The 14,404-nt window shown below is 44.4% G+C and overlaps 1 long non-coding RNA gene across 1 annotated transcript; it reads right to left on the bottom strand.

The window, feature by feature from the left end:
* Positions 1-8,788: 8,788 nt before the first annotated feature.
* Positions 8,789-14,391, bottom strand: LOC141567327 (uncharacterized). The gene is made up of 5 exons (XR_012489936.2): positions 13,885-14,391; positions 12,218-12,618; positions 11,856-11,945; positions 11,357-11,458; positions 8,789-10,243 (listed from the first exon to the last, which is right to left on the bottom strand). It is a non-coding gene; the product is annotated as an uncharacterized LOC141567327 (long non-coding RNA).
* Positions 14,392-14,404: the final 13 nt, after the last annotated feature.

Raw genomic sequence — 14,404 nt, 5'->3', positions numbered from 1 at the left:
AAGTACTAACGACACTAACCAAAGTAACGTTTACTGAATGCCTACTATGTACTGAGCACACTTCTAAGTGCTTTTTATTTAGAAACCCCTCTATTCTTCACAACAGATCCATGAAATAGTAGGACAATGATCTCCTTTTTACGGGTAACCAAGGCCAGACAAGTTCAACACACTGAGACCACAGAGCTGGTTAACAGAAGAGCGGGGATTCACCGCCAGGCTGTCTGGTACCACAGGGCATCCTCATGCTCCCCGTGGCATTACCCAATGGTATAAAGCCAGCGATTGCTCCACACTCGTCAGCAGGAAATTCTCATCTGCCTGTAACCTCTTGCTTTAGGAGGCCTGAGATGGAAGCTGCCTACAGCTCTGTAAATCATACAGGGGGAGGGAGAAGGATGCTAAGAACAGAGGAAATTACAATAATTGCATTAGTAATATTAAGAGCCCCAAACATTTAAACACATATTATGTGGCAGGCACTGTGTTAAGTGTGGAACCAGAATAATTTCACTTACTCCTTTGAAGGTCACAAAGTCAAATCCTGCTACGACACTGCAACACCTCCCCAGGCAGTGTGTCTCGAGTGTCCCGGCTGAAATTCCCGCCTGGAGTAGAGATTCACTCACATCCTCCATGAGCCCAGGAAGGTTCAAATGTCTTTAAAATGCTGGCTCTCCTAATTAAACTTTTTTGACAGGCTATATAAGTTCCCTCAGCTTCAGTTTGCTCAAGTGTAAAATGGATATATTGATATTACTTACTCCAAAAGCTTGCTCCCCAAAGGTTAAGGTTTTACGAAGAGACTTCTTGTGATGGTTTGAGCTGATACAGAAATGCATTCACCCTCCTTCTCTAAACATATGAGTGCTAGCTAAAATTTTACCCCAAAAATGTTTTTGATACATTGCTGGAGTCAAAAGCAAGAAGGGTGCCAGAGCGAGGGCAAACTTTAAGTCACAGGGATAAACAAAAGCCGAGCGAACAATCAGAGCTTTCAGAATAGAGGTCTTAGGAGCCTGGGTTAAGGCACCGGGAGACACAGGCTTAGGTCCCAGAAAAGGTGGGAAATGGACCTGAACTTCCTAGAGAGCACCAAGAATAAGGAAGGAGAGCCTGCCCGCCTTTGGAAGCAGCGTGGAAGCTGGCTGTCCACGCGGGACCAAGCGTGGGAAAAGAATCACCCTTGAGACAATCCCACTCCTACAGTCAACCAAGAGAAGTGAACGCACATGTCCACAAAAGGTCATTCTTAGAAGCCGCGTTCAAATAGCTAAAAACTGGAAAGAACCCAAATGTCTCTCAGCAGCAGCCTGGATGAACACACTGGTGTGCAGTCGGCAATGGGAAGCCACGACGCGACGACAACGTACAAAACCCTGCTACCGGCACTGGGTAGTGGGGGCTGCTTTAACAAACACCTGAAAATGTGGGGCTGGCTTTGGAATCAGGTGACGGGCAGAGACTGGAAGAACTTTGAGACGCATAAGAGAAAAGCCTAGATTGCCCGGATAGACTGTCAGCAGACAGGGATGTTAACAATTCTATACTAGCGAGAACTCAAGGCAATGAGGACCGTGCTGTGGAAAACCTACGTCCTCTCAGAGGAAGAAACCAAAACTGTTCCAAACAGGCCGCTGGGAGGAGTACACACGTGAAAGGCCCTCCTGGCGGGGCTCAGAAGGAAAAGAGGCACACGCTGTTGTTACCCGTGGGTGGGCTGTTCTCAGCGCCGCGTCCAGGTTCTTGGCGTCTTGAGCAAAGAATTGAATGAGACACAGAAATAAAGTGGTGAAAGAATAGTTTATTAGAAGAGATAGTATACTTTAAAGAAATAGGAGCAGACCTAAGCAACAGAGAATGGCTCAAGAGCCATTATTAGAAGAGAAAGTACACTCCAAAGGGTTTGGAACGGGCCCCTGAGCAAAAGCAAGGCTCAAGAGGCTCAAAGGACCCAGACTGGCAAGGACTTGGAATTTCTATCCTTTTTTCTCTAGAACAGGCTGTTCCTTCCCGGGCGTGGGACCACTTGATTGACACCTGTGATTGACAAAAGGCTATTACCTCATCATTTTAGACTGTGCATGTTCCTTCCCAAAATTCAGTATTAATAAACTTCCGGGCATATGTATATTATAATGTGGTATAATGAGGCCCAGGTGAAATGAAGGTGGTTGTGGCCTTTACTGTGCAGGTGCAAGTGACTGGTCTAACCTAGTTGGGTATTTTGTACCCATTTGTTCCTCATAGGGGTAGATAATTACAATGAAACGGGAAAGATTTGGGTGGAGAGGGGAGGTCTTTTGGGCGGTTGCATCCTCCGTATCACCAAGGCCCCTGAATGAGGAAAAATAGATTTTAACTAATAAATCAGTTAGAGCTATAGAGCCTGTGGCCATTCAACCAGTCATTGAGGTGTTGTTAATTGTCCAGGAGTTAGGCCCCAAATGGATAGGAGAGAACATTAGGCTTCAATGATTACAATCAACAAGTATGAATCACAAGTTTTAGGGTAATTATCTAAAGCAGGGGTAGGAGATTTCTATGATTCAGGTTAAAAACAGTATTATTCATGATTAAGAAACTAATGGAGTTAAAACACTAAAGAAAGAAAACTTAGTTTCTGTAGTGAGAAGTCCCTTCATTTGGCCTGTATCACTATTAGAGACTAGAGGGAAAAGGGCAGAAACCTTAGCTAAATTGGGACCTACGGTTATACGGCAAAGAAACTATCCAATCTCAGAAGACACTAAAACTAGGAGACTTTTGTCAGGAAACAGTATTTTGGAGCGAAAGCCAGGGATATGGCTGGACAACCATTTTCAAGTGCCTACAAAAGAACAAAAGGTCACGAGATTCAGTCACACAGAGGGCTCTTTGATTAGATGTGTGCCATCTCAGCAGAAGCAAAAAAGAGAAATGGGATTATTCAGAAAAGACTTGCGGATGAGCCTTTTTTCTAATGATATACCTGGAAGACCCACGAGGTTTTTGAGCACATTCCATGAGCAGAAACCCTGCCATCTTAGGGTGAAAGGAACAGAGAAAGATGAAATGAAAGAAGGCTATCTGACCCTCAAAAATTCTACAGACAGGAAACAAGCTGATAATGCTAAACACGTGCTTCCCTTCCTGAAAAAGGAAGGAAGACCCTTAGGGTGGAGCCATGGGCCCAGAGGGCAGAACCTTGAACCACAGAGGATCATCCCTAGGCCTTGAAACCTACGGAGTTTGCGCCACTGAATCTCAAAATTGCTTGGGACTGAAATTCCTTTTTCCTTCCATTTTCTCCCTTTTTGAAGGGGAAGGTCTATAACTGCTATTCTAAGCCTGTCGCAGCACTGCATTTGGGGATTAGATCACTTGTTTTCTAAGTATGCAGATGAAAAGGAATTTTGCCTCAGGATGAATCATCCAGGGTCCCACCCATACCTGATTTACATTATTTAGCTGATGAGATTTGAGACTTTGTGGGGACAGAGCCCCAGAGAGCAGTTTCCAGGCTCTCGGCCTCATGTGGAAAGGTGCTGGCTCAGGTAGTAGATGGCCATCAGCTTTGGCTAGTTGGCCATCAGCTATAACCAGTGAGCCATTAGCCACTAATATAACTGCTGTGGCTACGCTAGGAGAAAATGGGGGCTAGCAAGAAGATGGTGGCCGAGCTAGCAAGCGCGGATTGCAGTTAGCAGGGCGGAGTGTGGATTGCAGATTCTGTGGCTCCTGCTTCCTCTGTCTCCAACCCAGCTGCCAGCGAGAATACAGTGGTCTGACTCCCCTATCTATGGCTCCATGGGTGTTCCTTTTCGGCCTCACCATGTCCTGCTTTCTTGTGTGGGGAGCGGGAGCTGAGACCCTGCCTGATACCCCGCACAACAGACTTTGAGACTTCAGGGGTGTTGGGACAGAATAAATGTTATTTTGCACATTGGATGGACGTGAATCTTTGGGGGCCAGAGTGTGGACTGTGGTAGACAGAATAATGGCCCCTCCAAGAGGTTCCAATCTCCAGAACCTGGGAATATGTGACCTTACACGGAAAAAGGGACTTTGCCGATATGTACAGTTAAGGATCCTGGGATGGGGAGAGAGTCCTGAACGGTCCAGGTAGATCCAACATAATTACAAGGGTGGGTAGCAGAGGAAGTCAAGATTGTTCAAGTTACAGAGAAGGCCATGTGACAATGGAGGCAGAGATTGGAGCAGCGCAGTGATCAGCCTAGGAGTGTCAGAGGCCTCTTGATGCGGGGAGAGGCGAGAAGCGGATGTGTACCAGACCTCCAGAAGGAACCAATCCTCCCAACACCTGGAGACTCGTTGCAGACTCGTAACCTCCACAGGTACAAGACGACACATTTTTTTTACTTAGCCCCTAAACTTGTGGTACTCAATGCCATTGAACCGCACACTTAAAAAATGGTTAAGGTGCTAAGTTTTATGTTCTGTGTATTTTACTACAATTTAAAAACAAACAAAAACTTCCTCACAAAGAAAACTTCTGGTCCAGATTGCTTCGCTAGTGAATTCTACGGAATTTCTAAAGAAAAAACAGCAATCTTATACAAGCAGAGCTTCCTCCAGGAATGTAACGTTGGTTTAATTATTTGAAAAATCATTGTAACTCATCATATTAATAGAAAACCATATGAGCATCTGATATGCAGAAAATATAAAATGCAAAAAAAAAGTAATGTACAAAATTCAAAGCAAAACGCAGAAAAATTTGACAAAATTCAACACCCATGCATGATTATAACTCTTTGCAAACGAGAACTATAAGGAAAGTTTTTCAACCTGATAAAGAATACCTATTAAATGCTAAAGCTTACTTCATACACCGTTGTGAAAGACTAAATATTTTCCCCTAAGATTAGCAATAAGGCAAGACATCTACTCAACACTGACTGAAGGTCCTGGCCCGTGGAGTAGGCAAGGAGAAAACAGGCACATTTGTTAGAAAGGAAGGTGTATATGGAAGCATATTGAAAATTTAAGAAATCTAGAAACAAAAACGAAAACCCAACTAGAACAGAATAAGTGAATTCACCAAAGTCGGAGAATACATGACTAATATACAAAAATCAGTTGTATTTCCATATAGTAGCAACAAACAGAGAACGAAATTAAGAAAAAAAACCATGTCCCCAATTTGCCCAAACCCATAGAATGCACAACATTAACTGACCCTACGGTCCACGATAGACTGTTAGTGATGATGAGGGTCAGTGCCCCACCTGGCGAGTGATGCTGATAACTGGAGGAGGGCAGTGTCGGGGCAGGGGGCGGATGGGACATCTCTGTACCTCCCTCTCAATTTTGTTGGCAACATTAAACTGCTCTTTTAAAAAAACAAAGTCTTAAAGAAAAGCGACTTGGGTGGCCGGTCAACTCAGTTGGTTGGAGCGTGGTGCTGACAACACCAAGGTTGCTGGTTCTATCCCCACATGGGCCACTGTGAGCTGCACCCTCCTTAAAAAAAAAAAAAGAGAACTATTCCCCCAACAGATAATAATCTTTCTGAATATAGCCATAAAAATACGTAACAAAATATATGCAAATCCGTGTAAAATGGATAAAATATTGTGACCAAGAGGAATCAAGTTTGGTTGAACACTTCAAAATCAATCAAGGTAATTCACTACACGTATTCGTTTCCTGGGGCCACCATAACTAACTACCACAAATAAACTAAAACAACAGTGGGCCACATTGCCCCTGAAACTTGTTGGGAGAAGACTTCCTTGCCTCTTCTAGCTTCTGGGGCTTGTCAGCCATCCTTGGTGTTCCTTGGCCTACAGATACAGCACTCCACTCCCTGCCTCTGTCGTCACACGGCAATTTTCTCCCTGTGCGCCCATCTTTACAAGGCATTTCCTTTTTCTTATGAAGACACCAGTTATACTGAATTTGGGCCCACCTAATGACCTCATCTTAACTTGATGACATCTGCAAAGACCCGATTTCCAAAGAAGGTCACAGTCACAGGTACTGAGGGCTAGCACTTCAGCATGTCTGTTGGGGGGACACAGTTCAACCCATAACACCATGTTGATAGAACAAAGGACAGAGATCCATGTGACCATTTCAATATATGCAGGAAAAGCATTTGGAGAACGTCAGCATCCATTCGCGAGCTGGGCGTCAGGCCAGGGTGATAACCGGCTGAATGCTCAGGAAGAAGCCACCGTGCACTCTCGCTGCTCCCGGTCCTCATTACACTGGAGGTCCAGCCAGTGCACAGTGAGGCGAGAAACAGGGCAAGATGCACACAGACAGAGAAGGACACTGGCCGTGAAAAACACACTAACGTACGGAGGAAATTCTACAGAACCAGAAAGGCTATTAGAATTGGTCATTAAATTTCGCGAGGTTGTAAGATACAACATCAAATCTAAATGTCTATCCTATTTCTCCATACTCACAATGTACAATTGGAAAAGCTTTTTTAAAATACTGACCATATAAAAAAGGAAATATTTAAGGGCAACTTTTAAAAGATATGGGCAAAACCTCTACACTGAAAATTACAAAACATTGCTGAGAGTAATTAAAGACCTAAACATTCCTATTAACATATTATCAGGATGTCAATTCATCCTAAATTAATCTGCAGCCTCATGGCATTCTAATCATAATGCTGGCGTACTTTTCCCCTAGAAATGTATGTACTAATTATAAAACTCATATGGAACAGCAGGGAAGCACCATCAACACAATCTTGAAAAGGAACCAAGTTGGAAGACTCCTGCTACCTCATTTCAAGATTTCTATCAAGCTACAGTAGTGAAGATAACATGGTGTTCACACAGAAACTCACCAGACTAATGGAACAGAACAAAAAGTCCAGAAATTAACCCACTCATACATGGTCAATTGATTTTCAATAAAGCTGCCAAGGTAATTCAGTGGGGAAAAGTATAGTATCTTCAACTAATTTTACTAAACGTCCATTTGAAAAAAATAAATGAACCTCATTTCTTACCTCATACTATAGGCAAAAACTAACTCAAAACAGATCATGGATCTAAAATGTAGAACTTAAATTCAGCTTCTAGTGAAAAAAAAAAAGGAGTAAAATCTTTGCAACCTTGGGCTAGGGACAGAGTTTTTAGAGAGGCACAAAAAGCAGCAGCCAGAAAAGAAAAAACTGACACGTTGGACTTCGTATGCACTTCAAAACATTTGGGGTTCCAAAGACCCCAGTAAGAAAATTACAGTGCCTCCCACAGACGACGAGAAAATCTGTATCATTATATACCTAACACAAGACTCACATCCAGAAGACAACCTAATAAAAAAAATGGGCAAAAGGCTTAAACAGAAACTTCACAAAAGAAGTTATACAAATCACCAACAAACATGAAAAATGTGTTTAACACCACAATTAGGGAAATGGAAATTAAAGCCTCAGTGAGACTACCACATACTAACCAGAATCATTAAAATTAAGACTGAGAGAACCAAACATTGACAAGGGGTGAACCAACCGGAATTCTCCTGTGTTGGTGGTAGGAATGGTAAATGAATTTGGGAAAATGTGGGCGGTGTCAATTAAAGGTTAACATACACTTAATCTATGAGCCAGCAATTCTACTCTTACTTACCTGATACCCAAGAGAAAACACACTTGCACAATATGTCCACAGCAACTTCATTTACAGTAACCAGAGATGGGAAATAACGCAGGTGTTCGGGAATAGCAACACGGAGAAGCAAACTGTCATATACTCCTATGAGGGAACACAGCTCAGCAACAGAAGGAACAAACTGCTGACGCCTCAACAACTGGGTGAATTTCAAAAACACTGTGCTGAGGGAAAGAAGTCAGACATAAAATAAACCTATTCTTCCATTTATATAAAGTTCTGGAAGAAGTAAAACTATGTGACGATCAGGAAAAGGAAAGTTACAATGCAGTGAAAGAAAGAAATCAGGACGGTGGACAAGGGCACGGGAGACGTTTGTGGGGTCAGAGGAATGTTCCATTTCTTGATAATGGTGTCAGTGACACTGGTAGGTGTGTGCGAAGTCCTCTGATCTCTGATACATATGTGCACTTCCCTCATGTAAATTACACCTCAATAAAAATTACTAATAAACTGCTACCAAAAATCTATATATATCGAAATGTGAAATCATTTATAATGAAATAGATTACTATGTGGAATTGACAATGAAAGTCCTACTTATCAGAACTTAAAAGAAGCAGACACAGCAGTGTTTAAAGAGAAATGTAGACTATTATATGTACGTATGAGAAACATGAAAGATTGAAAATTAATTAGCTAAGAAGTCACCTCTGGATGTTAGAACAAATACTTTAATTACTTAAAAAAATAAGAATTTGCATTTGCTTCTCCTAGGTACTTTCTCAAACTGTCAGTCTGAGAAAACTTTGTTTTTGAAGCTTAAGGTTTTGGGGATCCCCAGTTTGGGCTACAGATCCATGTGAGGGCTGGTTTGTGGCTACAACTTCTCCCCCACCCACTGGGTCTATTCTGTATCATGTAACTTTACTTACAGTTCCGTTGTGGTGGGGGGTAGATTTAATTTTGCTTCCCTCTTACACCGAGGAGATACACACATACACATACACATACTATATAGCCTTTGGGGGTCCCATTTCTAAGAGACAATATTATTTTCTATTATACTCCCGATGTTGTAGAGACCCTGGTCTTTCACTTCTACCATGTGTGATGAGGCCATTAGCTGAAGCTCTTTTACCCAGATTGGCAAATGCCTTCAATGCCCTTCTCACTTTCCCCCAGATTTTAATTCTCTCCATATATAGTAGTAATTATCATTCTTTATTTATAGTAATTGTTTTCTTGTCAGCTCTCCAATGATTTTAATAAGATGGCTTTTACATTTTATCCAGCATTTCAGTTGTTTTCAGCAGAAGAGTTAACCCATTTAGCCATATTCTCAAACCAAGGAGGTACACAGAATACAAGCAATAAAGAAAAATATTGACGATTCTAAGTGCCGGCATGACACACTTTTATCACGAAAGACGCCATAAACAAGTGAAAAGATAAGCCACAGGCTGGAAGAATGTACTTGAACACATACAATAGGTTTTAAGGTTATAACCCAGAATTTATAAAGAACTCATCACTTCAATATGAAAAAGATGAACCACCCCAAGGAGGCAAAGGATATGTAATTCACTGAAGAGGAAACCTGAGAGGCCAATAGACACATACAAAGATGTACAGCCTTATGATAGTTAGGTATACCGGACGTTTGTAATTATTTTTTGGACATTCAGCATCTGAACCTTTCTTTCTACGTTTGAAGAATTCCTCTTTTGAGAAAGTCTCTTCCCATGCAGAAGGTGACATGTCAGCTGCAGCCAACCAGGCTCATAGCGGAAGGGAACTGGGGTCATGCAGCAGGGGGCATCCATGATGGTGACAACTCATGGCCGCTGCAGGACCTGTGCCCCACGTCTAAGGGCAGCAGAGGCTGTGCGTTTCCACCAGCACCCAGGGCTGCTGTCCACAGTGCCACGTGTGACTGTGACACTGGGACACCGTGATGGGACAGCGTTGTCTTCCCCGGCCAGCTCTAGGCATGAGCTGCACACTCCATCTGCCAAGCTTTGAACCCAGTTTCCCAGCCCTCCTGGGGATCCCAGTTGCTTTTCATAATTTCTTTTTCTGCTTAAATCAGAAATCTACTTACATCAGGGAAATGCAAATTCAAACGACGAGATGCACCCGAGATGGGGAGAAACAAATATTCCTACGCTGCTAGAGTGAAAATTGGTTTCGACACTTTGGAGGACAATTTGTTAGTGTAATAAACTGAAATGTAGACATATCTTCTGACCCGGAAATTCCACTTCTGGTCATGTTCTCTAAACTATAGCTTGTGGAGACAAATACAAGACTCATCATTGTGGTACTATTTACAATACCAAAAAGACCCCCAAACAACCTACCTTGGTGTCAGTGTGGAATGAATAATAAATGACAGGGTATTCATACAACATTTGAGCTAGAACAGAACGTGCCAAGACGGACAGAGCTTGAAAACATCATTTGCGAGGAGAAAGGGCATTGCAGAGGCTACTGTACTAATTGTGAACAGTAACAGGCAAACACAGGTGAGGCTGCGTAAAACCCAGGCGATTCGAAGATCGGGGGCTCGTGTCAACGTTGGGACCTGGTTGTGACATTCCTTACAGCTCTGCATCGTAAGGGCAAGCTGGCATTAGTTCTTACGACTGCGCGTGAGTCTACAATTAGATGAAAAAGGTGTCATTTAAAAATGCCACACATGGTACACATTACTTATAGACACATGATGGCATCTTCCAAGAAGGGAGAGAAATGAAATTTAGGGGAGAGAAAACAGATTTCAAGTCCCTTTTTCTTCCCCTTAGAAAGAAAATCTGTGGCAAACATGGCAAAATGTAAACATTTAAGAATCCAGATGTAGGTAAATGAATGTTTGTATACTGGTCTACTTTTCTCTGTGTTAACACTGCAAAGACGGAATACGGCGATGTTCGCAGGCAGTGCCGGCAGGGCCCTTGGTCATGACTGATACTGCCAGCCGGGAGGGAGAGGTGTGCTGGGGTTTGGTGTGCTCCCTACAGGTGGATGTTTGTTCAGCTCATCCCCGATTCTGCCCTCCTGATGAGGGATACATCACCACAGACTCCACTTTCCAGTGCCCACCACCTCTGTGCACAAAGGACCACAGTGAAGGCATTTGTCTCTGAAAAAGGGAGGTGGGAAGACATAACAGAGCCGAGTGGGGCAGAGCGCAGTGGAGGGGAGCGTCTGAGGCCAGCCCTGGATGGAACACCCCCTTCATAGTGGAGGCACTAGCAGTCCCCGTTTCTGGGGGCTGTCTGAGAACTAGGTGAGCGAAACCGTGTGACGTCTTAGAACAGTGCCTGGCAGCTGGGTTTGTCACTGCATGGTACAGCGAGGACCAAGGCGGAAACACTCCCCACCCTATGGACCCCATGAGCTTGTTCCAAGGTCATGTTATGTCACACTGACGAAACAGGCTCAGAGAAGATAAAGAGCTTGCTCAAGGTCCCCGGGAGTCAATCAAGGACTGTCTGATTCCTGACCATGCCCCCCATCTGCAGAGAGGGGGTCAAATCGGCCTTTGCAGAAGGCAGAGGTAGGCTTGGTCAAGTGCGAAGCTTGCATGATATGGGCCATATTTGATGGACCCTGGGAGTCCATCTATCCCTCTTCACTCTTCTCCCTGCTCTGTGAGCTTACACACAGCCCTGCTCAGATCAAATATCCTGCAGAAATGACAGAAACTCATGAGAGCTGCCTACTACGTTAGGAATGTAAGGCGTGAAACAGCAACCCCATTTCACTACCTGCAGAGGGCGGGCCGAGACCGCCACCTGGAGGCGAGGTGTTTCTTCTGCGGACTCCTTAATTCTGTCCACGACTCCCAACACCCAAAGGGGAAGATTCACCTAGGAGAAGACCAAGGCCCTGTCAATTCAGCATCCTGCTCAGGTTACCATCTGGCTGGCAGGAGAACTACCACCAGAAATGACGGCTTTCAAGAATTGCTTTCTTTTTAAAACATTTTATTGCGGTAAAATATACACAAGATAAAATTTACCATCTTAACCATTTTTAAGTGTCCAGCTCAGCGGCATTGAGCACATTCACACTGTTGTGCAGCCATCACCACCGTCCGTCTCCAGAACTTTCCATCTTCCCAAACTGACACTCTGTCCCTGTGAAACACTCGCTCCCCAGCCCCAATACCACCCTTCTACTTTCTGTCTCTATGAAGTGCCTCCTCCAGGGACCTCATCTGACTGGAATCGTACAGATTTGTCCTTTTCCATCTGGCTTACTCACTTCGCATAACGTCCTCAAGGCTCATCTATGGTGTGCTTGCGTCTTTTATTTCTTTCCAGAATAATGAGACAAGGCTCCAGCAATATTCACCTGTGAGCAACAGGATTTTTAAAAAATAGCACTATGAACAAAAGGATTTAAACATACTTTATGAATGTCATATTGAGTTGTTAGTCTTTTTGAGGCTCAAATTGTTGCAATGGGGAGGGGGCCTCTTAAAGTTCTTCCCCCAAAAAATTTACTATAAAAACGTTCAAACACACAGAAAAGTTGAAAGAATTTTACAGTGAACAGTCACAAAGCTATCACGTAGACTCTACAGTAAACATTTTTCTTTGGCCAACATCACCGATACTACTTACCTTCATCAAACCCTGTTTTCAGTTGAATGTGTATCCTTCCAGGCCTGTCTCTATGTATTTTACATAGTTACCTATTGTATGAGTGCGCTTGGGCTGTCATAACAAAACACCCCAGAGAGAGCGGCTTAAACAACAGAAATTTATGTCTCACAGCTCTGGAGGCTGGAAGTCCAAGACCAAGGTTTCGACAGGGTTGGTTTTCCCTGAGGCCTCTCCTAAGACATGGCTGGGGCTCCAGCCATCTGAAGGCTTGACAGGGGCTGGGGGAGCCACCCCATCTCACGTGTCTGGCAACTCGGTGCTGATGTAGGGTGGGGAGCTCAGTTCTTCCAACGGGGACCCCTCCAGATGGCTTGAGTGTCCTCAGGACATGGTGACTAGCTTCTTTCAGGGCCAGTGACCTGAGAGAGAGAGAGAGAGAGAGAGAGAGAGAGAGAGAGCCCAAGCCAGAAGCTTATCATTTTCAGGACCTAGACATGGAAATCACCTAACACCCCTTCTTCCACATCTTGTTCATTAGAAGTAAGTGAGCAAGTCCGCCCCCACTTCAGGGGAGCAGGGTTTGGCTTCCGCTTTTGAAAGGAGTGCCTAAGAATTTGTGAACTTATCACACATGCTCTATTACACACACTTCTGTCATGTTTGGACTCAGGAACATTGTCCGATCACACTGTCATTCTAAGACGGCAAGAATCATACGTTCTTTTCTGAGCACGGCACAGGCAGAGCTGAGGTGTGGCAGGTTCCATTCCAGACCACAGCCACACAGCGGATACTGCAATAAAGCCAGTCACGAGGATTTTTTGGTTTCCTGGTGCATATAAAAGTTATGTTTACACCATACTGTCATCTATTAAGTGTTCAATAGCATTATGTCTAAAAGAATAATGTACATGCCTTACTTTAAAAACATTCTATTGCTAGAAAATGGTAACCATCATCTAAGCCCGTTGGAAAAATGGCACCGATAGACCTGCTCCCCACAGGGCTGGCACAAGCCTTCAATCCGTAAAGAAAACAGCATCTGTGAAGCGCAGCAGGGTGCCTCCCACTTGGGTGCTCCTACCACCTGGACATCAGCTGCAGCCCTTCTCAGCCTTTGAGGGTGTTGGCGCTCGCGCTAGGGCACTAGGGGATATTGGGAAACACATATTTTTTCCCCTTTCATGAGTACATTCATAACTTTCCCTGCATGAAAGCACACGCCAAGTCCCTTCACCGGGGAGTAGTAGTGAGCGGCCACTCCATGCGGCACGTGCATGCCACAGAGGTCTTCCCTAAACAGCACGAAGCTGCCAAACCTACATCAGCTGTTTCCAAGCTTTCCGGGAGTGTCTATTCTCGATCACGTCTGTCACTGTTAGCACTTTCTAGAAGAAAAGGGCTAGCAGAGCCCACTGATCTATGAAACCTGCAGGTGAAACTAGAAATGAGGAAAACTTTGACCTCTAGGAGGAATCGGTTTGCCTTTGTGGAACGAGTCCACAGGCCACGCACATAAAATGGGTTACTCCCATTTTACAGATAGGGAAACTGAGGCAGAGAAGTCAAGTGACCCGCCCAAAGTTACAGCTGAAAGCACGATGGGGAAGATTCAAACTTAGTATGAGGCAACACAAGAACACGTGTTTTTCTTTTCAATTGAAGTAAAATATACATTAATTTACCATTGCAGCCATTTTCACTGCGCAGTTCTGTGGCATTAAGTACATTCACAATGTTGTGTATCCATCACCACTCTCCATCTCAGGAACTTTTCATCTTCCCAAACTGAAACAGTTCCCATTAAACAACTCCCCGGTCCCCTACCACCAGCCACTCAGCTCTTTTTTAGGATGATTAAAACACCTGCAATGAGCGGTGGCCCTCGCGCCTGGCAATAAGCAAAGTACAAGACACAAACACAGGATACCCTTTCCGCAGGGAGCAAACCCGAGCCGGACTTGCCCCGCCGCCTGCTGTCACTCACAGGGGGCAGCTTCCCGCTCCTGGCCCCGCCCCGGCCCCGGCCACGTGGTTCGCGCTCGCTCCCGCGTCTGAGGGTCAGGCTTCTGCGGGCAGAACCATGGTGACCATCGGAGTGGGGAAAGGCGGAATTGCAGCCTCCTCGGTGGGCTTGGGCGTAACTGATTAAAGCAACTCCCATTTACTTTTTTATTGCGCTACGTAGCTTCTTTCTAGTAGCGC

Source organism: Rhinolophus sinicus, chromosome 5, assembly GCF_057876585.1.
Source record: "Rhinolophus sinicus isolate RSI-liver-muscle chromosome 5, RSI-T2T, whole genome shotgun sequence".
Classification (NCBI taxonomy): Eukaryota; Metazoa; Chordata; class Mammalia; order Chiroptera; family Rhinolophidae; genus Rhinolophus; species Rhinolophus sinicus.
The sequence above is the reverse complement of the archived record's forward strand: the minus strand, read 5'-3'. Positions and strand labels throughout refer to the sequence as shown.